Genomic DNA, 27388 nt, shown 5'->3' with positions numbered 1-27388 from the left:
CAAGAAACTGGATATCATGTTCAAGAGATCAGAGAAGGTAGAATACCTTGACATGAAGAAAAATGTCCCGGATGCCTTGAATTGAGAAGCACATGTCTGACCAAACCCAGTGCCGCTTCAAGGAGTTGAATCCTTGCTCTTCTAGCCACACACTATGCAACTGCATGCAATGCTTCACAAACAATGTGTCATGCTCTTTGTCATCAGAGATGTAAAAATGTAAATAATTCAACACCCTATCAGCCTCGTCCCAAACATAGGTGATGTGCAACAAGATTGTGACTTGTGAAGGGTACCAATGCATTGATTGGATTTCATTTTTCTACTTGAAAGAATAATTCTCATCAAAGTCTATAACAGAGACTACCACGTCTCTAGGAAACTTGTGAATGCAATCTTTGAATTGTTGAGATTGCCATCTGACATTAAAATTGTGTCTGATGTAGGTGGTCACATGCTTTTTAAGGAAGGATGTAAAATCTGCACAATCTATTTCCTTGACTAGTAGATCCTTACACTTCTTGCCTTCTTGATGGGCTGATGCAATGTCTTGAAACACCTTTACTGAAATCTGGAATGCATTTTTAGATTCTTCTTTTAGACAGAGCACTAACCGCTACGATCCACATTGATCACATTCTCCCTTTAAGCAAGAGAGCTTATGAAACGTAGACTCATCTGGCTTCGGGCATAATACAATCTCAACCAATTTTTTGATGCTATTGTGTGTGTACGCAATAGCTCCGCACTTTCCTAGATCCTCTTCTATGAAGCATACTTGACACTTGAAACCACACCCTTCATTGCGCACTCCTGTCTTGCTTTGTCTCATCTGGTTGAATGCATCCTTGAGATATATCATTTGTATGTGAGAAATGCAACAACCAAAGTACATGTCCTTCAACTTGTGAACAAACCAAGGCTTCAAACCCTCAAAACATTTGAGAGAGATCTTGATGTGTGAATATTGCATTTGGAATCTCCTATAAAATTCCACATGTCCAATGAAAAGAAAATCTCATCAAAACTTTGAGTCTGTGAAGAGAAGGTTAAAGTCATTGCAGCTTGAACATGCTACCTAACATGGTACTTTTTAAACCTTTTGTTAGGTACTAAAGTACCTAAGACAATGTAAATGGTACTTTAGAAAGTACTAGTTTTTCCAAAGTACCTAAGTCCTTGAAATTGATAATTTAATAAGTACCACGAAGAGTACATTTAAAGTACCTATATACCTAGAGTTTGTATGTAAAAAGTACATGCTGGTGGTCACATGCTAGCTTCAACCTAGTCTCAAGGTACTTTGGAAGCTTCCAAGTAGCCCAAGAGAGCCTATTGGTATGTACTTTCATAGTTGTAAAGGACTATGAGTTTACAAAGGTAGTTTTAAACTACCATTAAATGTACATTAGTTGTCCAAGAGGACCCTAACAGAACTTATGAGTCTACATTGGTGCTTTTGAGTACCAACACCTTTGACATGGTAGTATTACTAGCATCTACATGTAGGTACTCTAGGTAATCTTCAATGTAATATATTTCTACAAGGTACATGTAGCAAAATTGGTAGTGCTAAAGTACCTAGTCTATGCACTTTGGCCCAATGCACTTGTTTTTGCCTTTATGCATACTTGAAGTACTTGTTTGACCTTATGCTCGCTTCTACCAAGGGTGAAGGTATTTTTCATGGTTCTAAGTATTTTATGAGATCCATGAGTATATATTGGTAGTTGAAGAGTTTATATACACTATACCTATGGTGCTTGCTATGGTGTTAGTAAAATATATATGATTTTATATTGCTGCTCCAAGAGTACCAAAAGAATGTCCTTTGGAGCGTACACATCTCTAGGGATTCATAGACATCATTATACATGATGTAATACTACCTAGATGCAGTTACTACCTACACACATGGTACCTATAGTAGAGCATGCAAGACAAAAAAATAATTAAAGCACTTTTAAGCATACCTGGGACTTATCAAGCAAATGTATTGGATGCGCGCTTTATGTAAGATTTTTTCCCGAGATGCTTCTGACACACATCCTTTTTGTTTGAGGACACTCGCGTCTCCGTCTGCCAAAAAGAAAACAAAACTTCTCTTATCTCTTGCGTGATGCAATGACTTTGAGGCTGTTGACGTCGGCATAATTGAAATGGAAATTCTCCTGCCTCAGACTGCTGTAATCATGAATTAGCTGTTGAAAATTTTTGGTGATGCAACTGTGTGAACCTCGCCATCTCCAAATTGCTTATAGACCTTGATGGATCCCGTTTGCTATTCACCAACATCATGCATAAAGCTCCTTTTAGCTTCAACTCCTCCTCAAACAAGGATGCTTTGACTTTGGTTACTCTACATTGTATGTTAGACAGTATAGACTTCTCTAATCCATAGTGCAACCATTAAAAATCTCGCTTCTCTAGAAGTAATTGAAAGGTGCATTTCTTAGCTTCACAATTTATGCCTTTTGCAGCTTCTTGCCAGCAAAGCACCATTGTTTTGCAAATTGTACTTATATCTTCAGGCATTGACAAGCATGATGCATCCCATTCTCTTTTTCTTTGACGACTCTCTAGTTTCATCATGGCCCAATATTGCCGCATCCTATGTGTGGCTTCCTGGAAAATCATGGTTGAGTAATCAGTGCAGTCATGAGGGGACATACCATCATTTCTTGGATTGTCCTTGACATGATCCTGAGATGAGTGAGAGCACCCCATTGGATTTGAAGCTTGGTGATGGTAATCAAAGCCATTGTCTGCAATTATTGGCTGCCCGATAATGAGGTGATCATTTGGAGGATGTTGTTGGTGTCCAATTGCTGCTTCCACGGACGTGGGTTGCAATCTAAGCTGAAGGATTTGCCAATGTTGTTGGGTGTAGCACGACCCCCTCTTCCAAGATTCTCTAACCCACACAAAAATGTTGCTACTGAATTTTGTCTCCCAACCCGTTGATGCTTCCATCCACGGGTAGCCATCCACCTTGAGTGTAGTGAGAAGGCTTTTGTTGTTGAATGTCCTACTCCCACATCTGAGGCACACCAATGTGGGGTAGAGTAGACAAGAACCTTTCCTTTTTGAAGGTTGGAGCATGCTTGTTGCAGTTGTTTTTGAGCGCATTCACATCAAGCCAGGACGTAGACGTCATTGAGGCAGATGGATGTGCAAGCCATGCTTGCTTACTTCAAGATAAGGAGAGATGAGGGTAGATTGTTGAATAGCATGCAAGTAGAGAGAGAGAGAGAGAGAGAGAGAGAGACAGAGAGAGGCACTCAGCTATAGCAGCATGCATGAAAGTAGACGGACAGACATTTCAAGAAATCCTTAAAGTGATTGGAGGGAACAAAAAGTAAACATAAAGCTAGTCTCACAAGAACATCTTCAAAAGTGTACTAAAGCACCATTCATAAATGTCTCACAAAGAAGTATCAAGGGCATTAATTTTTGCACCACCTTTTCATGCTATTACCCCTCTCTCTCTCTTGAGTGTTCACTCTATGGATGACCTATCCTTGAGCTTAATGCCCATGCTTAAGAGGCTAGTACTAATCCATTGTAATTAAAGAACATTTTATTAATCTAATCTCTACTTTTTTCCTTAGTCTATTTCTTCTATATTTCATTATGTCATGAAGTAGTTTCACCTTCTCATTATTCTAGATTTGAGTATATGTGATGACTTCATTGACCACTCCTATCCTTCTATGAGCACTCAATTTGCAATATTTAACATCTCTAATAAGGTTGATTAATTTGGTTCTTAATCTTGTGATTAATGTATGTGCCCTATTGTGTGTGCCTAAGAATCCTTGTGTGTGTAATGCACCAAAAAAGGAAAAACATGCCATAAAATTCGAGTGTATGTGCACCTAATCTTGAGTGTATGCACGCATTGAAATTGATGGAATTGATGATCTGTGAGTGTGCAAACATATAAATGATGTGTATGTTAGGCTAATTCAATCATTAGATAAGCCTAAATGCCAAAAAATTGTGCAAAATTTAAGTGTGTATGCCATCCAAAACCACTTGATTTTGAATGATTGATGGTCAATTGGGGCACCAAATGCTTTTTTATTGTGAAATGTGCATGAAAAGTGTGTGCAATCATTAGGGATAGGCCTGATTGCATTGCCAATTGAGTCAAATTTGAACTTATGTGCTTAATTTTTCAGTGTGTTCATTGCTTGATTGGGTCAAATCAGTGTTAATTTTTAAGAGATTGCATGATGATTTAATTGGGCATTGATGGATTTATTCATACACTATTCTTTGGAATGAAATTAGCTTTTGGATTGGTCATCAAACACATGCTTAAATCATTTGAACACGAAGAAATCAGAAATATCTGCATACATAATTGTGATGACCAGTTTTTGGTGCATATGTCCCATACACAAAAATACATCATCAAAATTACATTATAAAGATGGAATCAAACACCAACTTTGAACATGCATTTGTTTTGAGTGAAGACCAACAAAGAACTGAGTATGCGTAAAACTTTTTAGTATGGAAGCCACGTCGCATGATGTGTGTGGGAACGGGCCCGTTAATGGAGTTTTCTCAAAAAAATAAAAATGCAAAAACATTACAGCTTGTTGGCGCTGCCTACAAAACGACACACCTATTTGTCGCGCGCCTCATGATGATCTACTAAGCCGTTCAACACACACAAACACACACACAGGCACACACACACACACACACACACACACACACACACACACACACACACACACACACACACAAGATGCCCACTTCATTGCGAGTCTTTTGGCTCCCTACTGGCCTGCCACTTTTGGTGTTTTCACATGCTCAAATACACATGCCTCTTGTGAGGCTTGGTGTTGTGCCTACTGAACACACACATACCCATGCACTTTGAACCAGCATGACCTAGGATCCAGAGTCCAGGTGCTCATATCCAAGCTCACAATAAGCCACACACTACCATGCCAACTTCACTCTCGCCACAGTCTCGCCATTCATTGGCACTTAATAAATGCATCAAGTTGCTGCAACTCACATTGTGATTTGTGCCACACTCACACACACACAAATTCTATCTCTGCTTGTGTCAGCCAGGCCCCACTTGTCCACCTTCTCTCCCTCTCTTGGCATTACCACCTTTAGTCCACTCTCTCTCTCTCTCTATCTATCTATGTGTGTGTGTGTGTGTGTGTGTGTGTGCGCGCGTGTGTGTGTTTGGATTGTTCATTTTCGGTGTCCTTGGTGCGTGCTATGGTCCACCACAAACAAAGACCCACACATGCTTCCCCCCCCAGGCCCCATAATTTTTGCAGCCCCAGCCATTGAAGGTGGAGATTGAGGTCTAGGCAGTTGAAGGGACATCAGTGTGCACCGAGTCAGGTTGAGTGTCAATGGACGTACACGCTCGCCAATAGTTTCCTACAATGCTAATTCTCTCTTCTTTTTCTTCTCTCCTTTTCTCTCTCTTCCCCTTCCCCCTCATGCCCAAGCTTATTGTCACGTAGTCTGCAAGGTGAAGCCCGCCACCATCAGAAGAACAACAAAGCATTAAAAAATGAAATAAAACAAAAAGGTTTTTGTTTTTAATGGAATAAAAGGGGGCTTTCACCCTCTTCCTTCATCAATTTGTGTCTTTGTCAATAGTTTTTGGAATAGATGTTGTTTCAAACTTATGTTGATTCTTGCATTTTGTGATGCTTATTATCATTTAAATAATGGTTTGTGCACTACAAGAATGATTGAGTGTTGAAGGGAGAACATTGGGATTTCATTGGCTGTCAAAAGACGTAGGTGGTGAGTTGCCTATCAAGGAGTTAATAATCCCTTCCATCATAACACACTCAACCGTAGCTGTGAAGACTGCCCTGTACTCAGCCTCACAACAAGAAGTGGCCAGATTAGGTTGCTTCTTGCTCAACCATGATATACATGAGCTGTCGAGCATGAAACAAAAACCACTTGTGGACCCTCGCATGTCAAAACAACCAGCCCAATATGAGAACAAAAAAGCATGTAAGTCTAGTGGCAATGATCCCCCATTGGGATAAAATAGTCCAAGATGTAAAGAAGGTAGTGGAAAATCCACTTGACAGCCTGCCAATGCTTAGACCCTCGGCTATGTATAAATCTATTGACCTGTGAGATTGCAAACTGAATATCCGGCCTTGTGTTGCATACATAAATTAGGCATGCAACAATAGTTTGGTAAAGAGTGACATCTGCACGATCACTAGCCTCATGGAGATTCAATTTTAAACCTTTTTCCATGGGAGTGGCAATAGGTTTCCAATCCTCAAGTCCAAACTTACATAGCAATTTCTCTATGTAACTTTTTCGACACAAGGCAATACCACCATCACACTGCTTAAACTGTATGCCCAAGTAATGATGCAACAACCCCAGATCTTTCATCTTGAAAGTAGCATTCAAATCAGCCTTAAATTTAGTAGTAGCCTCATTGGGACCAATGATCAGCAAATCATCCACATAAAGAACAACAATGAGAAGTACATTGTTCTCACGCTTGACATACAATGTGCTTTCTGTTGGACTGTTACAAAAGCCTCGTTTGACCAAATGAGTGTTAGCTTTCTCATTCCAAGCATGAGGAGATTGCTTCAACCCATACAAAGCCTTCTTACATCTGCACACTTTCTCCTCTTTTTCTTTCATGACAAAACCGCGAGGTTGTGTTACATAAACTTCCTCAAATATGTTACCATTCAAGAAAGCAGTAAGAATGTCTAATTGATGTACATCCCAACTAAAATAAGCTGGCAATGCACATAAAAAACACATAGTAGTCATACCACAAGTGGGAGAAAAAGTTTCTTCATAATCTATGCCTTTTTGTTGTGCATAACCCTTTGCAACAAGTTGAGCCTTACAACAATCGATCTCACCATCCAGCTTGCGTTTCAACTTGTAAACCCCACTTCGTACTAATGGCCTTTTTGCTAGGAGGCAAATCACATAAGCTCCATGTGTCATTTTCTTTGAGTGTATCATATTCTGATTACATGGCAGCCATCCCATTTCTTGAATTTTGTGCTTTGTCAAAATATAGAGGTTCCTCAACATTTTGTAAGCTAGACACAGCCAAAGCATAACAATCCAATGCATAAAATGAATGGCGAGAGCCTAAACGATGGTGCAGCCAAAGTGTGTCGACCCTAGCAGGGCACATGTAGTGATGTGTATGCTTGTAGCTGCATGGCAAAGGGCTAGAGTAGATGGGAAGAACTTGTGCAGGCAAATGGCAGCAAAGATGTATGCTTTATGTGATTTTTCAGGCCAAAAGGGCTCTAGATAGGGCCTGACAGAGTGTCAGATATAGAGTGATCAAGATGATGATCGAGGCCAGAGGTGTAGAGCATGAACTTCTGAAGAAGCAGGTCCAAACGGCTCATCAAACCGAGCTATGGAGCTCAAGATATCGGAGTTTGAAGGTTGAGTGTGTTGCAGATTCTTGCTGGATATGGTAGCTGGGGACAGGAGGCCCAAGAGGATATCATTGTATAGACTTGTAATGCTCAATTTATGGAGCCTATCCATCTTTCTAGATTGCAAATCGGAGCTACGGATTGCAATTCATGGTCAGTTCAAGTTTTGTCAGGGGCTAGGTTGGGGCCCACCTGGACGCATTGGTAGCTATGCCATATGGTATTTTTTGGACTTTGATAGAGTTCTAGAGTGAGGTATACCTCATGAAGACTCAACAAGAATTGGTTTCTTGTCAAACAAAACCTAGAGCAGGAAGCTATGGAAGGTGCAAGGTTGGGTGCAGTTGCTTCAAGCTGATTGCAGGTGAAATCTAGCATTTTTGCAAACTCGATTCAAGGTCTTGGAAGATCTCGAAGGACCATGTGGATCAGTGAGCTCAAAGGTCGGGTCATTAGCTCTTGGAGATATTTTACAGCTTCGGAATTGGGTCCCAAGGCAGATGCTTGCGGGAGGATGAAAATGGACCATCTAAAGGAGTCTTTTGATAAATGTTAGGAAGCTTGGGGAGGCCTCAAAAGCTGAAGACGTTGCATGATGCCATGTGGTAGGTGGGGTGATCCCACATGGCATCGCATGATGCCACGTGGCGGACGGGGTGATCCTACATGCGTGGGCAAGAGCACAAGAAGCAGGCAATATAGTCCGTGTGGGTGCCCCATTGTGGAGCATCAAGGCGAATGAGAAGCTCTCATGGAGCGTGAGGGGAGATTGCCTACGGTTTTTGGCGTGGTGTGGTGGTTGTGGTGGTGCCACCTGCGTGCAGGGAAATGGTGATGTGGCAGGTCCATAAATGCCCGTGCCTGCACCTATGGGGGCATAACACTTTTGAAGGCAAACGCGGGTGCACAGATGGCTTCATCGGTGCCCCACTTGACTAAGAGAGAAGCCCCGCAAGCCAAATTGAGCCAAGAATAGCAAGGAAGGTGGTCACATGCAGGGGTCGAGAGAAAAAAGTGGGGGCGAGTTGCTAAAAAGGGAGGTGCCCCCATGTGCAAGGGGAGTTTTTTGGGCATTTTTCGAGAGGAGCTTCTTTCAGAGAGCCGAAGAAGAGAGGCCCTTGGTTTTTGCAGGTTTGAAGGCGGCATGAGAGAAGAAGAAGAATGAAGGTGCCATTCTTTTTGCTCAAGGTGGAGCCTGAGGCCTAGAGGATGCCGACTTGGAGGTGTGTTCCCGAGCCCGTGAAGCATGAAGGTAGGTTTCCCTTTGGAGCAAAGATGTCATCGTAGTCATGTTTTGGTTGCCGTGCTCTCATCGAGGAGGGGCACACAAGCGGTAAAGCCGGAGAGTGCAGTTTTTTTATTTTGTGTTGGAGGTCTCCATGCCGAGCAAGTTATAGTAGTCGTTCATGGTTCTATAGATGAAGTTTTTTTGTCATAATTGAAGCAGATCATATCAGTCATGGTGTTGTTTCTTTCCTTTTTCCCACTTGTTCTCTTTGCTCTGTTCCATCAATCTGGTGTTAGTGTTGGAGATGTGTGTATCTCCTCGAGTCATTGTGTGTGTGTGAGAGACAAAAAGAGAGTGGTGTGTGCTGGGGCACGGTCATAAACGGACAGGATCGGTGTGGATTGCTATCGATTGTGCAAGTTTTGAAGGTGAACTCTAGTGGGTTGGGGTGCAATGATTATCTTGGGCTATAGAGAGGCAAACTACTTGGGTTCTAGTGTGTTCCCCTTTCCCCCCATCGATCTTCTGGTGCCCCCACTAAGGAGCGCTGATGCTCCAATTTGAAGATTAAAAGCTGTGTTTGAAGGTTGATAAGCAGTTGGTGGATGGTCAAAATATTTGGCAGTTATGTTTGAAGATAGCAGAGACAATGGAGCCGACCTTTAGCCCCATATTTACAGCCTTAGACAGGGGTTGAAGACCCTAAATATTGGTTAGCGGATTTCGAGTTATGGATGCTATCATTCCGTATGCTGACGGATGCGAAAAAGTTGCAGACGGTGCCTCTACTGATGCGTGGATGGGCAAAGATTTGGTACGAATTGAAGGCCGATAGTCGAAGTTCATGGCAAGAATTGCAAAGGCATTTTCTAGAGCGGTTTCGAGAGGTGATCATCCCGACGAAGGCCGGTGCAAGGCTAAAAGCGGTACGCCAAGATGTAAGTAAGGATTTTTCCTTTTTTTTTTAGCAGTTTGAAGCATGCTGGAAACAGTTGGAGGTTGCCACTGGGGTGAAAGGCGATCAATTTTTGAAGTTGTCGAGGTTTCTTGAGTGCTTGCATCTGAGGATCAGAGATAAGGTGGAAGACGGTGCTGATAACTATGATGACATGGTGTATCTGGCCAAGGCAAAGAGCAGAATAGTGAAATGAAAGTTGGAGCTAGGTTTTGTAAATCCTATAGATTATGTGCCTGTTGCAAGGTTAGCAGAGTATTCCATGGTTCAATCTAGGGTAGTGTCGGTTGTGCGAGATGCAAAGCCTGTTGAGGTATGGTCAACCATTGGTCATGTTCCTTGGAAGTTTCCAGTTCATCGTGTGCATGTGCCAGTAATGCAGGAGCTTGTTGTTTGGCACATTTTGTTACTCACAAGGTGTGAAATATAGTCTAGAAACTCATGGAGTTTGATTTAGCCAATGTGGACCAAGATTTATGAGGGTCCCTCTCCTCTCTAATCACTCATGTTGATGATTTGCAGTTACCTCCACAGACAAGTACATCACTATATGAGACATATTTCACATGAGGAGAATATGAGTTTTTGGGACCGACATTATCATGTGTTAGTCCAATTATGTATCGTTCCTATGTGCTGATCAAGTTCATTAACTAGACCAATTTGAGCACTTAATATGAAGAAAAATTTCATTAACTAGACCAATTTGAGCACTTAATATCGGATACCAAGTAGCACTTAATAAGGTTGCAAGTATTGTTAAACGACAATGACATTTTGAGCACATAGTATCACAAACAATTTCAATGGCTAGAAATTGTTAGATACTAGGTAACACCTATTAACTAGGTTTCAAGTATGATTAAACATTAACAGATGGTTGGTTAAGCATATAGCAAGGCTATGTTTTGTTAATGAAAACTCTTCATTGTTTGTAGCTAGATATGATTCATTTTCATATTCTATTATGGGACAAACGTTTAAGTAAGGCTTTCAAGTGATTGCAGTGAGAATTATTTAGTTTCTTTACATATATCTATTTACCATCCTCTTCCATGTGTTGTATGAGCATAACATCTGCCATAAACACTGGCAAATATAGTAATGGAAATATAGGTTTGGAATTTTTTTTCTAAATACATGCATACTATGTGTTATGGTCCCTACTTTTTAGCAATGGTAGATTTGAGCGGCATGCAAATTCATGAAATTCATAGGTTATGAAGCATTTCTCACCACATATGTAGTATCTCTTTGAGAATTATGGTGGGTCTACCAAACACCATACAATTTTATGGATCAATATGGGTGCTTGTAGATAAGTTGATTAAAGTTTAGTCATTTTACTATGCAATCTTTAAAGTTAACCAAGCTAGTTGTTCATAATCTATATCGATTATATAAATTACTCAACAATATTGGGAGTAATTGTGACACATGTTTGCTAGTCATTTTAAAGGACTCTTTGTAGCCACTTGGGGAGTGTTGCAGGTCAGCAACGGTGGATAGTGGCCACCACTACATCAAATCAAATCCCCGCCTTTTTGTATTAATTTTCTCCTCTGAAGCCGAGCTTGTAATATTTTTGCTATTCAAATGTAAAGGGTTTATCTTCTGGGGCCATGGGCTTCCAAGTTGTACCGATTCCCAACTCAAGCACACAATTGATTATTGAGCCATGTATCTATGGGAAACCCTCCTCCCACAAGACCTAAGTATAAAGGTCAAAATGAAGGGTTTTGTAGCATCAATTTTATGATTTAAAAAAACTCTCTGTGCAGGCAGCTTATCTATTTTTTTTGCGTGTGCATCTTCTTTGATTGCTATCTTGTGTTGAGCGAGTCGCATTGCAGAACCGAGACCACAGGCGCATTCAGCTCATCAAGCTCTTCGATTCAACACCAACCATTCTCCACGAGACGCTACTTCACGATCATCGACCTACGGACTTACATGTGAGTTTTAGGAAGTTTAGCGTAGATTTCAGCGAAACCAACCATAGAGTAGGGTAGCTCTCCCTTAGACGCAGCTGTAGAGACCATCTAGGACCATTTCTGACAACTTCCATTTTGCTGTCAGACAGTAAGCGTGTTTTCTGCCAGGGTGCAGAATTCAGGTTTGAGGGTCTGGGTAGCTTGGGGACATGTAGGAAATTGCCTACGGCAAGTTTCGTGTCAAATCGAGGTCATTAGCCCAAGTTTTAGCTTAGTTTCGTGACATAGGAGGTTCTTGGCAGATTTGGGTATTCCCGCATACACAGGACTTAGAGATCTTAGATGACCATTCCATAGGTATTCGACAAGAGGTTGACACCCTCTTGGCGTGCCTCCATGCCCTAATCGGGTCAGTGACATCCCTAGTTGACATCTTTATGTGTTGAGTAGGTTCTCGCTTGCTACGAGCGACACTCAAAAAACAACTGGCACCGCTGCCGGGGACGAGCTACCTAGAATAGAGTGGATACCTTAGTGTGTGGTTATGGCTGTACAGAAAGAATCTTTCATTACTTTGCCAAAGTCGAGGTATCCTTGGCTTTGTTAGGCTAGGATAGGTGAGTTTCTTGCCACTGTCATTGTTAGTTTAGAGTATCATTGTAGTTTAGTGTAAAAGTTGTGTTTTCAGCATTCAGTAGCTTAAGAGTGTTTGGCTTAGTGTGTGCCAAAAGTGCATGTTAGGTCAAGCACAAAAACATCCAAAAAGAAAAAAAACACCTAAAAACTGCTTTTTCTTAGGATTTAGATACCATTCAGTGTTTTCTTTGTTGTTTTAGGGTTCGAATAAGTAGGACACATATGTGGAGTGTTCTGGATGTGAAAGGTTCAATTTACTTTGGATTTGCCCAAGGTTTGTGTGTTTGGTGCTGTAAAGTGATTGAAGTGACCTAGAAAATCCATCTTGGTGTACAGAGTTGGTATTAGTATCCAAAAGCACTTAAAATCACCTCTAGTAACCACAGCAAGTGTCAGGTACCAAAAAAGCTGCAATCTGCAAGTCCAGACAGTAAGCGCTCTTACTGTCTCCAAACCCAGATTTGGCCAACTGACCAAGCGAAAGCATGTACACATGTTGTAGGCTCAGTAACAAGCAAGTTTGTGTAGTTATAATCCAAATTTGATGTGTTTTGGTATTGTCAAGTGCTTGGTATACACAACAAAATCTGCAAAAGTGACCATAACTCAAGCCAGCAAGCCCACAACCCAGGTGAAGACTCCAGAAGGTGAGTATAAGCCCAGGTAAGAGGTTCCTATTGCTAGGAGTATCAAAATACATCCTGTGAGCACAGAAAGTGCAATACTGTCCCCTAGACAGTAAGCGCCCTTACTGTCTCCAGTGCCCAAATTGCGATATTTGGCTTGCCACCTAATCTATACATTGAATGCATGTATATATATAGTTTCTATACTGAGAAATACTTCAAATAGATAGTAAAAGTGTGTAAAATGCTTGCATGGTGTACCATGAGCCTGAGAGCACAGCCATCTAGAAGTAAGGTAACTTTCTAGGTTAGTGCATCCAAGGTTAAGCACGTTTCATGTTTTTGAGGTCAGGAGCTGTAGTACTCTCAGGACATAGACCACTTCGGGACCAGGTGAGTCAAGTTTCTAGGGAAGAGAGTGTCAAGCAGACCACCTAGGTATCCTTAGGCCCAATCCCAGAGGATTACATCTCTGACACATCATCAGAAGATCTATACTATCAGACCATGGCAGGGGGACAACCATCAGTGAACTTTAAAGAGGGAGTTAACTTTATGGGAGAATTCTCCAAAGACCATGAGAGACCTCCAACAATCTTGCTGTATGCCTATAACAATGGACAAGATGCCATAATCTTCAAGGATTCTATGAATCATAGCTGTGTTCAGATTGGAGACAATCCAGTCAAATTACAGTATAGGGTCCTGGCCACTTATGATGGCAAAGGAGGTTATATGGATGAACATGGTTCTTACTACATGATAGTCAAAAGCCCTGATGTCGCGGACAAATGGGAACGAAATGCGTCCAAGAGGAAAGCTGATGATGAGGTCGAGGAGAAACCGCCTCTAGAGGAAAACAAGAATAGAACCATGTTCAGATCTTTCACCACTAGAAGGCTTAACAATCCGCAATGGGGAATTTACAAAGCCTTTCCTGAAGAAACCGCTGCTTACTATGTCAATGAGGATGTAAACGAGAAAGAGGCTACTCCGGATAAGACTTTGTATGTCTACCTCTTGAATGAAAGAAAATTCTTAATTGTAGACAAGTTTGGTCAGGAGTACACACCGACCTCTGCTACAAAGATGAGTAGGTATACATACTTAGGGTTACCCATTGTGTACCCTCAAGTAGCAAAAGCCCGCAGTAAGTGCACCTCCTACAATCCCAGTAAGAAACTCAATGGACGATGACATCCTAAGACCAATCCAAGTAGAGAGGCAACCTATGCAGAATCTTGGTCAGACTATTTTCTTTGAACCTATTCAAAAACCAAAATTCCACACGCAACAAGTGCCAAACATGAGTGGATATTCGTTCCAAGCGGGAACAAGGAATCCACCACGCGATGAAGAACTCTCCGGAGGAATTCACCAACAAAATGAGACAAACAGAAACTCAAGTAGAGCTACTCAAACAACACAAAATGTATCTAGGCCACAGCAGAGAACCACTACTGCACATATAGGGGACACTATACAAGTACTTGGGACACCAACTGTAGGATTCAAACCCCTAAGACCGCATCAAGTCGTCAAATGCGTGCCGTCTAAATATACAGGATATGGGGATCCATATGCCCATTCTTCTGCCTTTAGACAAGTGCTGAGAGCAGAGTAAGTACATGAATTCCATACGCAATATGAGGGCTTTGGATTGACCTTAGATGGTACTGCTATGACTTGGTTCCAACCATTAAGTAAGAGCTCATTCTCTGACATAGAGGATCTCTTATCTGACTTTGTCCAAGAATTTACCAAACGTGGGATAAAGCATGACACAGTCTCCCAAATATACTCTTTCAAACAACAAGAGAAAGAGAAAGTAAAGAAAGCCGCCTTGAGATTGAAGCAATATGTGGAGAGATGTCCTCCCAGGGATATCCCTCAACAAGAAAGGCTAGCGTTGCTCTTCATACAAGGGTTACTAGACGAGAATCTCAAGAAGGATTTGCATATTCAAAGATGCCAAACATTAGACGAGGTTATCAAAGAAGCGGTATACCTGGTCAACAATTGCAATATATATGGAGAATCCCGAAAGGATTCTGATACCAGGTCAAGCGACTCGAGGGTGACTACCAGTGTTGTGAACACGGGACCAACAACCCCTGTGCGAACCGCTGGAGAAACCGATGCCCTTATAGACAAACTCCTTGAGCGTTTCAACAATGCTGCATTGGCACCTCAACATGTGAGACAGCCACAATTACACTTATGTAGCATCTGTGGAGGGAGTCATCCCACAACCCAGTGTCATGTGATGCAACCTCAGCCATGTGACCAACCTAGACTGCGGCAGCAAAAGTGGTGTGAAATAGAACAAAAGTGGACAAATCATTCGATAGAAGAATGCTACCACCAAAGGGGATATGTGAGAGAAAGGCAGTACCAGCCAAACCCTGTGTACCAGCCACAACAAGGGCAAGCCATTCCTCCATATCAGATGAATAGGGCACCACCACCACCACCTAGATATGCCACAGGACATCCGGATGTTGAGCTAGGGCTGGAAAGAGCGAAACCTGTCCTTGGACATCAGTCACCACTTCCAGGGGAAGCCCAGGCAGCAGTCAGGTACGTGTATACAGATCAGCCAATAGAGGAAAGAGCCTTAGTGCCTACACTGCCCTACCACACGGACGAGAACTATGGATGTGGTCAAACTGTAGAACTCAGTACAGGAGGGGGGGAGATGTATGATCCATGGATGTCGAATCCTACCACCAGTTACATTCCACAACTAGACACTTCCATGATGTCTAACGAGGGAGTGACTGTGGGTCAAGGAACTTTGATGTTCATATCTAATCAGCAGGGAGGAATGAAGCCAAGATCTTATCCTCCAAGGCAAAATTTCACCCCGCAACCTCCTCAACAACCACCAAGACAATTGGGACCATGTTACCGGTGTGGTGGAGATCATTTGATGAACAGTTGTCCAGTGGGGGAACAGAGTATCAAACCTCAGTGTAATCAATACGGAATCACCCACTTGTATACCGACTGTCCAAACAAAACCGACAATAAAGGAAAAGCGACCATAAGTAAGATTGGAGTGATACCTTCTTCGAGTGGATCGGAGACTGAAGCGACTGTACCTGTCAAGGCAGTTACACGAGCTCAAGATAAGGGGAAAGAAGGTGAGAAAAAGGATGAAGGCCAAGAGAGGGCTAGTCAAGCTCCTAGTCGAAGGGTAGAAAGACGTAAAATCCTCTCTAAGGAGAGAGCTAGAAATCATCATAAATACAAGACTGTATCTGCTGAGCTTGCAAAAGCTCAAGAGCAATTGCAACATCTTTCTAGAGTAGCATCTGATTCTGGGGAAGCAGAACCAAACAAGATAGACAACACGAACAACCAAGAAAAGAAAGATAAGGAGAGTAGTAGCCTAAGTTCAGGTGGATCTGTCCTGGTTGAGAAGGTGTGTGAACCCTTAGATGCTATAATAAAAGCCTATGAAGCCAGGATAGAAACGTATCAAACTCAAGCAAATCAATGGCTGACTTATCCAAATGCGGAGCTAGAGAAACAGAGGTTCGAAATGTGCAAACAATTGATCCAAACAGCTCAGGCATTATTAGAAAAGCCTCCTGCGATGCAAGTTGAGGAAAGGGTAAGTCAACAACCTCCATTTGACCTAAAATCTGATATACCTGAGGAGGTGAATGTTCCAAAAGTAGCTTCAAGGAACCAGAAGAGAAATCTGATCCACAAGTAAAGATTGAAGAATCGCGGGCTGAAAAAGAGAGCAAAAGACAAGAGTTGGACCATAGAGTGGCGAAAAATAGCACAGACAAATCCATCTATAACGAACCACCCATGGCACCTGAAGTCAGAGATGATTGGCCTTATAAATTGTGGGAGCTAATCAGAAATGCCAAAGATGGAAGCATGACACTTGAGTCAGCTCCTCTAGAGGAAGTTGATGTAGAACGCCAGATGCCTGATCTAGATGCTGGGTCGATGTATGGAGACATAGGATCAGAAAAATTGACAGAGAGCATAGATGAAAATCTTAAGGAACTCCCTGCTTATCAAGGCGAATATGAAGCCAAGTCTGACATTATGATCCTTCCGTCTCAAAGAAAGTCGTTCAAGCCAACCTTAGACTCTAACGCGCTTCATGAGTTGTTGTCCACGCAAGTGAGATGCACTTTAACGTTGGCAGAGCTGCTCAAGATACGACCACATATGTGGAAATAAGTGAGCACATGCTTAAAGAAATTGGGTCTAAAGGATTCGCAAGAGACGCTTGAAGCAGAGTTGGGTGACGATCAAAAGAAAAAAGCTAGTGTCAAACCTGTACCAGTAAACAAAGTTGGAGATTACTATGAAGGTGAGGAAGGCAACACGATGCTACCACTGGAGTTCAATGACTTCAAAACCATGGCAATTTTGGATAGTGGAGCAGGTGTAGCCATAGTCACAAAAGATCTTTGGGAGAAATGGGGAAAACCAGCAATCCAAAAGACCAGAATGAAGCTACAATTAGCCGATGGTTATGTTGAAAGACCCTTGGGAATATTGAAAAAATTCATCGTAACGTCATGTGGTATAGAATATGAGCATACATTCGCAGTAGTTGATTTTGGTGACATGAATAACTATGAAGTTATTCTTGGAAGACCCTTCATGCGCCAGCTCATGATGATACAAGACTAGGGCTACAACTACCTATATCTTCGCCGCATGGACAACATCACAAGATAAACCTCGAAGATTACTCTTATCATGATGTGTTGCAAACACCTATGGAGGATTTTGACTCAACCACAACAGCTAATTCTAAAATTCGAGCATTTCTGGTCAAAAAACCTCAACTATGGATGTGCGGAGCTTCAGACAATGGAAGCTTGGATAGAAATGAGTGCAAACTGGAAAGAAGTGTAGTGGATGATGCATATATTGCAGAGCCATTTCTAGAAGAAGCCTTTGAGCCCTTGGAATGGATGCAAATCTTAGCTATACTTGATGTAAGCACTAACGAGACCACTCCCACAAAGTTTTGTGATAGTGAAGGTTTGGACTTAGTCCCCCTACGCATGCTAAAAGCACTTCACACGATAGACAAAGGCAATGAGGAGAGTACAATGGTCAATGAAGTCAATGAGATAGAGAAGCAAGTCCAACGCCTGACAATTCAAGACGAAATCTCTATCAGGGACTTAACTCCTTGCTCTTCAGCTCCAGAGATGATAGACGACACTGAATCAAAAAACAAAGGGATCCAACGAGAGTGCCTCTTCATACAAGATGCAGATGACGAACACTCGAGTGGGAAGCATAGTGAGTGTGAGGATGAAATGAGGATTCCTTTGACGATACCTAGACCACCCCACTATAAATTGCAGCGCTACAAGAGGAAGATCCAGAGAAGATACAAGAAAACCAACCCGATGCCGGAGCTAGAAAGCAAATTACAGTTCTTAATGCTAGTCAAGGCTGGAGACTGCATTAAAGATGTGGTAACGGGGATGTATTTCAGAGAAATAAAACGAAGAATGAAGAATCAGCCACCTAAAAAAGAACTCGAGGCTAAAAGCAATATTTCCGCTAAAAAAGCGCGACGTGAACGACGACGAGAGAATTTAGCCAACAAAATCTTTCACACCAACGAAGAATGGACCATAGAGCTATCAAATAGCACAGAAGGAAGCAGTTCAGTGCAGGATGGAATCAGTGTTCCTTCCCACTACAAGCGATATACTATTCAGGATAGGCGTATATGTTTGGAACAGCCTATTCGAGAGAAGAAACAAGTCGGGACATTGTATGACGGTCCTGAAGAAGCAAAGAGAATTGATTTGGCAAACCCTGGAGAAGAGCCTAAACCTGCCTACATTGCCACGGATCTTACTCCAGAGGAAGAGTTAACATTAATTGATGCCCTTAAGGAGTATAGGGATGTTTTTGCTTGGTCTTACAAGGACTTGAAGGGTGTGGATCCTATTATTTGTCAGCACACCATTCCCCTAAAAGCCGATGCAAAACCTAGCAGACAACGTCCATATACGTACAACAAAACCTTTTCTAGAAAGATAAAGGAAGAGATAGAAAAACTTATGTAAGCAGAATTCATCTATGAGATTGAACATATAGAATGGGTGTCACCTATTGTGGTTGTCCCCCAAAAGAATGGCAAGTTACGAGTATGTGTCAATCTTAAGAAAGTGAACGGCGCTACTACAATCAGGGATAACTATCCTCTTCCCATAATTGAACACGTGCTAGAGAGAGTAGCAGGCAAAAGAGCGTATAGTTTTCTGGATGGATTCTCTGGTTAAAATCAACTGGGGATCAAGCCAGAAGATCAACACAAAACCACTTTTGCTACAGAATGGGGCATATATGCGTATAGAGTGATGCCATTTGGGCTCACCAATGCACCAACAACCTTCCAGATACTGATGAGTCACTCATTCAAGGAGTATCTTCAAAATTTCTTGGAAATCTATATGGATGACCTGTGTGTTCATTCCCTTGCGAGAGATGAACATGTAGTTCACCTTAAGAAAGTCTTTGAGAAGTGTAGAACATATAGAATCTGCCTAAATCCTGAAAAATGCGTATTCATGGTTAGACAAGGGAAGATATTAGGACACATAGTGTCAGCAAATGGGATATCCACAGATCTTGAAAAGATTAAAGTCATAATGGAATTACCCAAACCTACAAATGCCAAAGGCGTGCAAGCTTTTATGGGCCATTGTGGATACTATCGCAGATTTATCTACATGTATGCTGTGATTGCACGACCTTTGTATGCCCTTATCACTGAATTCAAATGGACTGAAGAATGCGAGGAATCCTTTAGAAAGCTGAAGGAAGCACTGATCATGGCTCCTATCCTCAAGGCTCCAGATTGGACGAAAGAATTCCTTGTTCACATAGATGCTTCAGCTATAGCGATTGGGTGTATCTTAGCTCAACCTGGTGACGGTAATATGGATTTCCCAATATCTTACGCCAGTAGACAGCTAAATAGTGCTGAGAAGAATTATACCACCACTAAAAGAGAAGGTTTGGGAATGATATACGCTGTAAAGAAGTTCATACACTATCTTCTAGCCAATCATTTCACCTTCTTTGTAGATCATCAAGCACTACTCTACTTGGTGAACAAACCATGCAATACGGGAAGAATCGTCAGATGGTTCATCATATTGCTAGAGTTTGACTTCACTGTAGTAGTTAAAAAAGGTACAACCCACCAACGAGCTGATCATCTGTCTTGAATCTTAAGCGGAGAGCCACCAATGGGGATTGATGATGATCTGCCTTATGCTTACCTTTTCAATATAGAAATGATTCCTCGATGGAGTCACAAAATCATCCAAATCCTTTCTATCGGACAAGTTTCAGTAGGGCTTGAATGTGTGATGTCACCAGATGTGGTCTTTGAAAGAAAGAACTTCAAGATGATTAGTGGAAGATTGTATTGTCAAAATGCTGACGGTATATTCCAATTATGCGTTGAGCCAAATGAGATTCCACTATATCTCACTGAAGCTCACACAGAGGTCATTGGAATACATCACGAATTCCACCAGACTTCCAGGAAGTTGAATCGACTTGGAGTATTGGCCGCAAATGAAGAAGGATGTGCACAAGTACATTCAAGAATGTCCACGATGCAGAGCCAAACCACCGGTGGATCATGCCACCTTATACCAAGTGACCATAGCACCTAAATGGAGTCAGTATATAGTCGATTATCTTAAGGGGACTCCATTTCCCAAGAAAATGAGCAAGACAAGGGAACGAGCGATAATAAAGGAAGAAAAAATGTATCAACTGATTGGCAATTAATTGTATAAACGAAACAAAGACAATCAGTTAAGGCTATGTGCATCGGAAAGAGAATTCCTGCCAATCCTACAGGAAGCACATGTAGGGCAGGCTGGTGGCCATTTCTCAGCAGAACGCACTGCGCAATTGATTATGTTTGCAGGGATATGGTGGCCGACACTCCTTCAAGATGCGGAGATGTATGTAAAGAGATGTGACGACTACCAACGTGAAAAAGTTCCTATGCGAAAGGACCATATGCCTCTTAGACCTATGCTAGTAACTAGAGCATTTGCCAAATGGGGAATTGATTTCGTGGTCCGATCACACCGGCCTATAGGAGTCATGCTGAATACATCATTGTGGCTATAGATTACTTAACGAAATGGGTCAAAGCAAAACCCACAACTAAAAATGATGCACGCACCACCGCTCAGTTTCTATATGAAGAAATTTTCACCAGATATGGGCTACCCATAGAAATAGTCAGTGACCGAGGAACCCACTTTATCAATGAAGTGATTGAATACTTGCTTGACGAGTTCCTTGTCATACATAAGAAGTCAGCTCCATATCACCCGCAAGCCAATGGCTTAGCGGAGAGCACAAACATGCACAGTGCTCACAAAAATAGTGGATAACAATAGGACTGATTGGGACCAGAAATTGCACGCTGCAATTTGGGCATATAGAGTGGCCTATAAGACTGTCCTAAATACAACACCATACAATATGGTGTATGGTCTTAATGCAATATTGCCAATGGAATTCCTAATTCCTACTTTAAGAGTGGCACAAGTGTAAAGAATGAGGATGCAAGAGAGCTACACAAGACAAGCACAAAGCACACAGAGATGGAAAGCTTCTTCTTCTTCTTCACAGAAAAGAGAGTACAAAATGACTAAGTGCTAAAGCTGAAAAGTAGCACATATGTACATGCGGTCACTAAGTGTGAACTCGCTAGAAGCGTACTAGGCTGCACTATAAGTGTAGTCTAGCTGTAGAATCACTGGCAGAGATCCTCCGTGTCGGTCACCTAACGCGCCAGTGAGTAAATGCCGTAAGCGGCCAAGACCCGTAGTGGATGCCACCTCAAGGTGTAGAGCTCGACATCTCAACACTCCCCCTCGAGCGCTGCATAGTCCAAGCATAGTCCGGAAACATCGAAGCTTCTCAGCTCCGAGGGCCTTGGTAAAGATATCCTCTATCTGCTCCTCTGTGCTGACGTAGACCAAGTCGATGTCGCCTGCCAACACTCGCTCTCGAACGTAGTGGTAATGGACCTCTATGTGTTTGGTCCTGGCATGGAACACTGGGTTCCTAGCCAACTGCATGCTGCTGAGGTTGTCACAATGGATGAAAATCTGCTGGTCCACCTGCACTCCCAAGTCCTCAAGTAATGTGCGTAGCCAAGCTACCTCGCACGCCGCAACTGCTGCACCTCTGTACTCGGCCTCTGTGCTCGATAAAGCAACCGTAGGCTGCTTTTTGCTGCTCCAAGTAACAGCAACACTCCCAAAAGAGAACATGAAGCCACTCGTAGATCTCCTATCAACAATGCTACCTGCCCAATCTGCATCTGTATACCCATACAATGCTAAGGTGCATCTGCTGCATAGAACAATGCGTAGTCAAGAGTCCGTTGCACATACCTAAGTGTGCGTCGTACTCCATCCAAATGTGGCTTCCTCGGAAGCTGCATGAACTGACTCTCCAAGCCTACTGTGTAGCTCAAGTCTGGCCTTGTGATAGTCAAGTAGATTAGACTACCCACCATCTTCCTGTACATATTGACATCCTCAACAACATCACCCTTCTCTGCACTCAGCTTTGCATTCACATCCAAGGGAATGGAAATCGGCTTACAATCAGCCATACCATACTTTGACAACATGTCCAAAGCATACTGTCTCTGTGATAGCCATACACCCTCTGGAGTCCTGATCACCTCAATGCCAAGAAAGTAGCGCAACTCGCCTAAATCTTTCATTTCAAACTCCTGTTTGAGAAGACCCTTCACATGGTCAATCTCCATAGCATTGTCACCAACAATAATAAGGTCATCTACATATATGGTAATGAACACAATCCCCACATCACTCTCACGTACATAGAGTGAATGATCAGCATGAGCTCTCCTAAAACCAATACTGACAAGATACTTGGCAATCCTGTCATACCATGCTCTAGAGCCCCGCTTCAAACCATACAAAGCTTTGAGAAGTCTGCATACATAATCTGGGTAACCTGGATCGACATAACCAGGTGGCTGATCCATATACACTTCCTCTTGCAACTCACCATTCAAGAAGGCATTCTTTACATCCATTTGATGCATAATCCATCCTCTAGATGCAGCCACTGCTATGACAGCTCTCACTGTCGTCATCTTTGCCACTGGAGCAAAGGTCTCATCATAGTCTATGCCATACGTCTATGCATAACCCTTTGCGACCAGCCTTGCCTTGTGACGCTCAATGTTACCATCAGCCTTATGCTTGGTTTTATACACCCATTTACAGCCAATAGCTTTCTTGCCACTTGGCAATGGCACCAAATCCCATGTGTCATTTGCTTCCAATGCAGCCATCTCTTCATTCATTGAATCATCCCAATGCACATTTCCAACTGCATCCTCAAAACATGTGGGCTCCACATCCTGTATCACCTTAGCCATGTAGGCTCGGTGATGCGCTAGATACCCATCATAAGTCAATTTCTGAACTGGATTTCTGACTCTATTAGATCTGCGTGGTCCTGGGTTACTCCTTTGCCCTCTAGCATCTTCTTGTAGTTTCCTTACACCAGGTGTCCTGACAGCCAGAATTCCAAATTCCTCATCAAGACTTTGTTCAGAACCATCTGAATCCATGTCTACATGTGAAAAACCTGATGATGCATCAACCATAAAGGGAGGTTCATCAACCTTTTCCTTTCCTTTTCGTGATACATTACCTGCGTACGTAGTCTACCATTCCATGGTTTCTCAACAGAGCCACGAGAAGAGGACTCTTGTGGTCCACTCAAAACCTGTGACTGTGGCCTCACATTTTGTACAACCACATCATCTTTTACATCAGCCCCAATAGTGCCATGTGCATTACTGTACCAGCTGCTCATCTCATCAAAGACTACATCTCTGCTCACTAGTAATTCTCGTGTAATAGGATTGTAGCACCTGTACCCCTTTTGTTCAAGGGAATATCCCACAAGAATACATTTCTCTGCTTTAGGATCCAATTTCCTACGCAACTCATCTGGTACATGCACGTAAGCTATGTAGCCAAACACTTTCAAGTGTGCCAAATCAGGCTTTGTACCTGTAAACTTTTCCTCAGGTGTTACATCATGCACCGCAGCTGTAGGTGTCCTATTCATAATGTACACAGCTGTATTTACAGCTTCAGCCCAGAAATGATGAGGCATGTTCTTCTCATTCATCAATGCACGTGCAACCTCTGCAATGTGCCTGTTTTTCCTTTCTGCGACCCCATTCTGCTGTGGAGTATATCTGCATGTAAACTGCCTGTGTATACCATGCATTCGCAGAAAATCTGAAAAATCATTGGAGAAGTACTCTCCCCCTCCATCTGACCTCAATGTATTGATTTGCATATCTGTCTCCTTCTCAATCATGACTTTGAAGTCTTGAAAGTGACCAAACACTTCACTTTTGTTACGCATGAAGTAGACCCATACTTTCCTTGTATGGCCATCAATGAAAGAGACATAATACCTGCAACCATGTATACTTGCAGTATCGGTTGGACCCCAAACATCTGTGTGCACCACCTCAAGTGGATTTTTACATACATTGCGCTCATGTGGAAATGAGCCCTTTGACTGTTTTCCAAACTGGCATGCTGCACACACTTTATGCATACCATCCACCTTGAATTTGGGCAAACCTTTTACAATCTGTTTTGATTGCATGCTGCGCAATCTCTGCTCATTGACATGGCCAATGCGTTTGTGCCAAATGTCAACATCAGCCACAACACCTGTGCCCTGTGCAAATAATGCAGCTTTTACCTCAGGCATGTCTACATTTAGCGTAAACATTCTGCCCACACATTTGCCCTCTGTGATCAGCTTACAGCCATTCTGGAAATCTTCTACATAACAGCCATTTGGATTGAAGCGAACCTGCAAACCCTGCTCAACCATTTGTCCAACAGAAACAAGATTCTTTGTAATGTTTGGGACATGAAGTACATCTGCTAAGTACTTTGATTTCCCACTCTTCGTATTTAGAGGTATGTCCCCTACATGAGCAATGGGGTGAGCTGTGTCATCTCCTGTCTGCACATAGCCTGACACATCTGGTTTGCGCATATCTCTAAACCACTCTCCACGAGACGTCATGTGATTAGAGGCACCTGAATCCACATACCAAACATCATCTTGGGTGGAATTCTCTGCAGTCATTGTATTCATTACATGTTGCATAACAAACATGCGCTCGTTTTTGCTGTCATCTGCATCTCTGCTAGTAGATGCATAGTTGCCCTGTTCTCTCTTTCTACTTGCTTTTCCCTTTGGACAGTCACGTGACATGTGACCTCTTTCACCACAAGTCCAACATTCTCTACTATCTGGAGTATGTTGCTGTCTGCTTGATCGTGCACCACGACCTCTTTGACTCCCCCTGCCTTGAGACTGGTTTCCCCTGCCACCTGTATTGTTTTGATTTGATTAACCTTCCAGAAATTGGCCCCTGCAACCCCTTGGGCCTCGACCACGACCTCTACCTCTACCTCTATTGGAGTTAGAATAGAAGGCCTGTTCAGAATTATTTCTGCCATGAGAAGAAGATGTGTCAAGGTTCTTCTCCTCAAGAATAAGCTTAGAAATCAAATCTTGGAACATGGGGATGTCGTCTCTTGTATTCATGGAAGACCTAAAATGTACATACTCATCTCCTAGACCATCCAAGCATGCACGGACAATGTCATCGTCTTCCACTGAGACTTTAATAGATCCAAGAGCCTCAATGATACTCTTGATCTTCAAAGCATAATCATTGATGGAGAGGTTGTTCCTCTTAACCTGATTTAGCTCCAACTTTAGTTGAAGCTTCCTGGCCTTGGTGTTCACCTCGAACACTCTGCCTAAGTTTTTCCATGCAATGGCGGGGGTTTCAGCATCCTGTAGATAGCCCATCATGCCATCTGTGATGCTCATAGAAAGCCAATACATCACTTTGCTCTGGCCTTGTTGCCAGTCCCTCAAAGCTTTCCTTTGTTCTTCTGTAGCATTTGCCTCGGGAATCTCTGGTCCCTTTTCATTGTCTCCTTCTACATAGTCCCAATAACCTTTTCCTTTTAGGAAATTTGTTATTCTGAACTTCCATGCAGGGTAGTTATTTTTCTCAAGCTTCTCAGTAACAATCTGACTGAAACCGTCAGACATCTTGAAGCACTAAGACAAAATAGCTGCAATCTGCAAAAACCTGCAAATCTGCTGAACCTGCTATCGTGGTTCCTGTAACGCTTTCTACACTCAACGAGTGTCCACAATCAAGCGTACATACAACCACTGTACTTGTACAGTAAATCTCTGTATACTGCACTTTGGAGACCTGTTCAGAAACTTGTGCGAAAAACCTGTTCAGAAACTTTGGAGACTTGTTCAGAAACTACATCTGGTCGTGGATTGCGAACGAAGGGATTGTGATGCTCTTGCTCTCTTAGCCTCTCTTGCCTGCACCAAGCTCTGATACCATGTAAAGAATGAGGATGCAAGAGAGCTACACAGGACAAGCACAAAGCACACAGAGATGGAAAGCTTCTTCTTCTTCTTCACAGAAAAGAGAGTACAAAATGACTAAGTGCTAAAGCTGAAAAGTAGCACATATGTACATGCGGTCACTAAGTGTGAACTCGCTAGAAGCGTACTAGGCTGGCACTATAAGTGTAGTCCAGCTGTAGAATCACTGGCAGAGATCCTCCGTGTCGGTCACCTAATGCGCTAGTGAGTAAATGCCGTAAGCGGCCAAGACCCGTAGTGGATGCCAGCTCAAGGTGTAGAGCTCGACATCTCAACAACAAGCACTCGAATGGATAGGTCATGAGCTCATACAACGCCTAGATGACCTAGAGAAACTTGATGAAACAAGAATGAAAGCTGTCATAGGCATCTACGCGCAAAAGTGCAGAATGAAGGAGTTGCATGACAAGCACCTGATAATGAAAGAATTTCAGAAAGGTGATTATGTGCTCAGGCGATCCGGGGCGGGCAACAAGAAGAGTGGCCTCTAAGCACTCTTCTAGGCTCCCGTGCTACTCAATTGGGTTGGGGTTGGAAAAAACAACAAACACACACACAAACCCCCAACCTAACCCTACACAAATTTGGGGCACCACCTAGTTTTGGATGCAAACTAGGACGCGTAGAGAGAGAGAGAGAGAGAGAGAGAGAGAGAGAGAGAGAGAGAGAGAGAGAGAGAGAGAGAGAGAGAGAGAGAGAGAGAGAGAGAGAGAGAGAGAGAGAGAGAGATCTCGGGCTGCTTTGAAATGTATCGGCAATGATCAAGCAAACACAATTATATATGTAACAAAGAGAGAGAAGGGGGAGGGGGTGCTTGTTGCATTAATACCTTCTTACAAATTCTGTCATGACAAATCAAAGTGAGATTAGTATTTGTTCAACATAGCTTGAGTAAATTTCACCACAACACATTACAAGAAAATCCACCCCAATCACTGTCTTAAGGCCAGGGGAGTCCTCTCCACCCTGTCGCCCTCTTACAGTATGTGGGATTTATGGCT

The sequence above is a fragment of the Adiantum capillus-veneris genome, chromosome 19 (assembly GCF_014529385.1).
Source record: "Adiantum capillus-veneris isolate H3 chromosome 19, ASM1452938v2, whole genome shotgun sequence".
NCBI lineage: Eukaryota > Viridiplantae > Streptophyta > Polypodiopsida > Polypodiales > Pteridaceae > Adiantum > Adiantum capillus-veneris.
The sequence above is the reverse complement of the archived record's forward strand: the minus strand, read 5'-3'. Positions refer to the sequence as shown.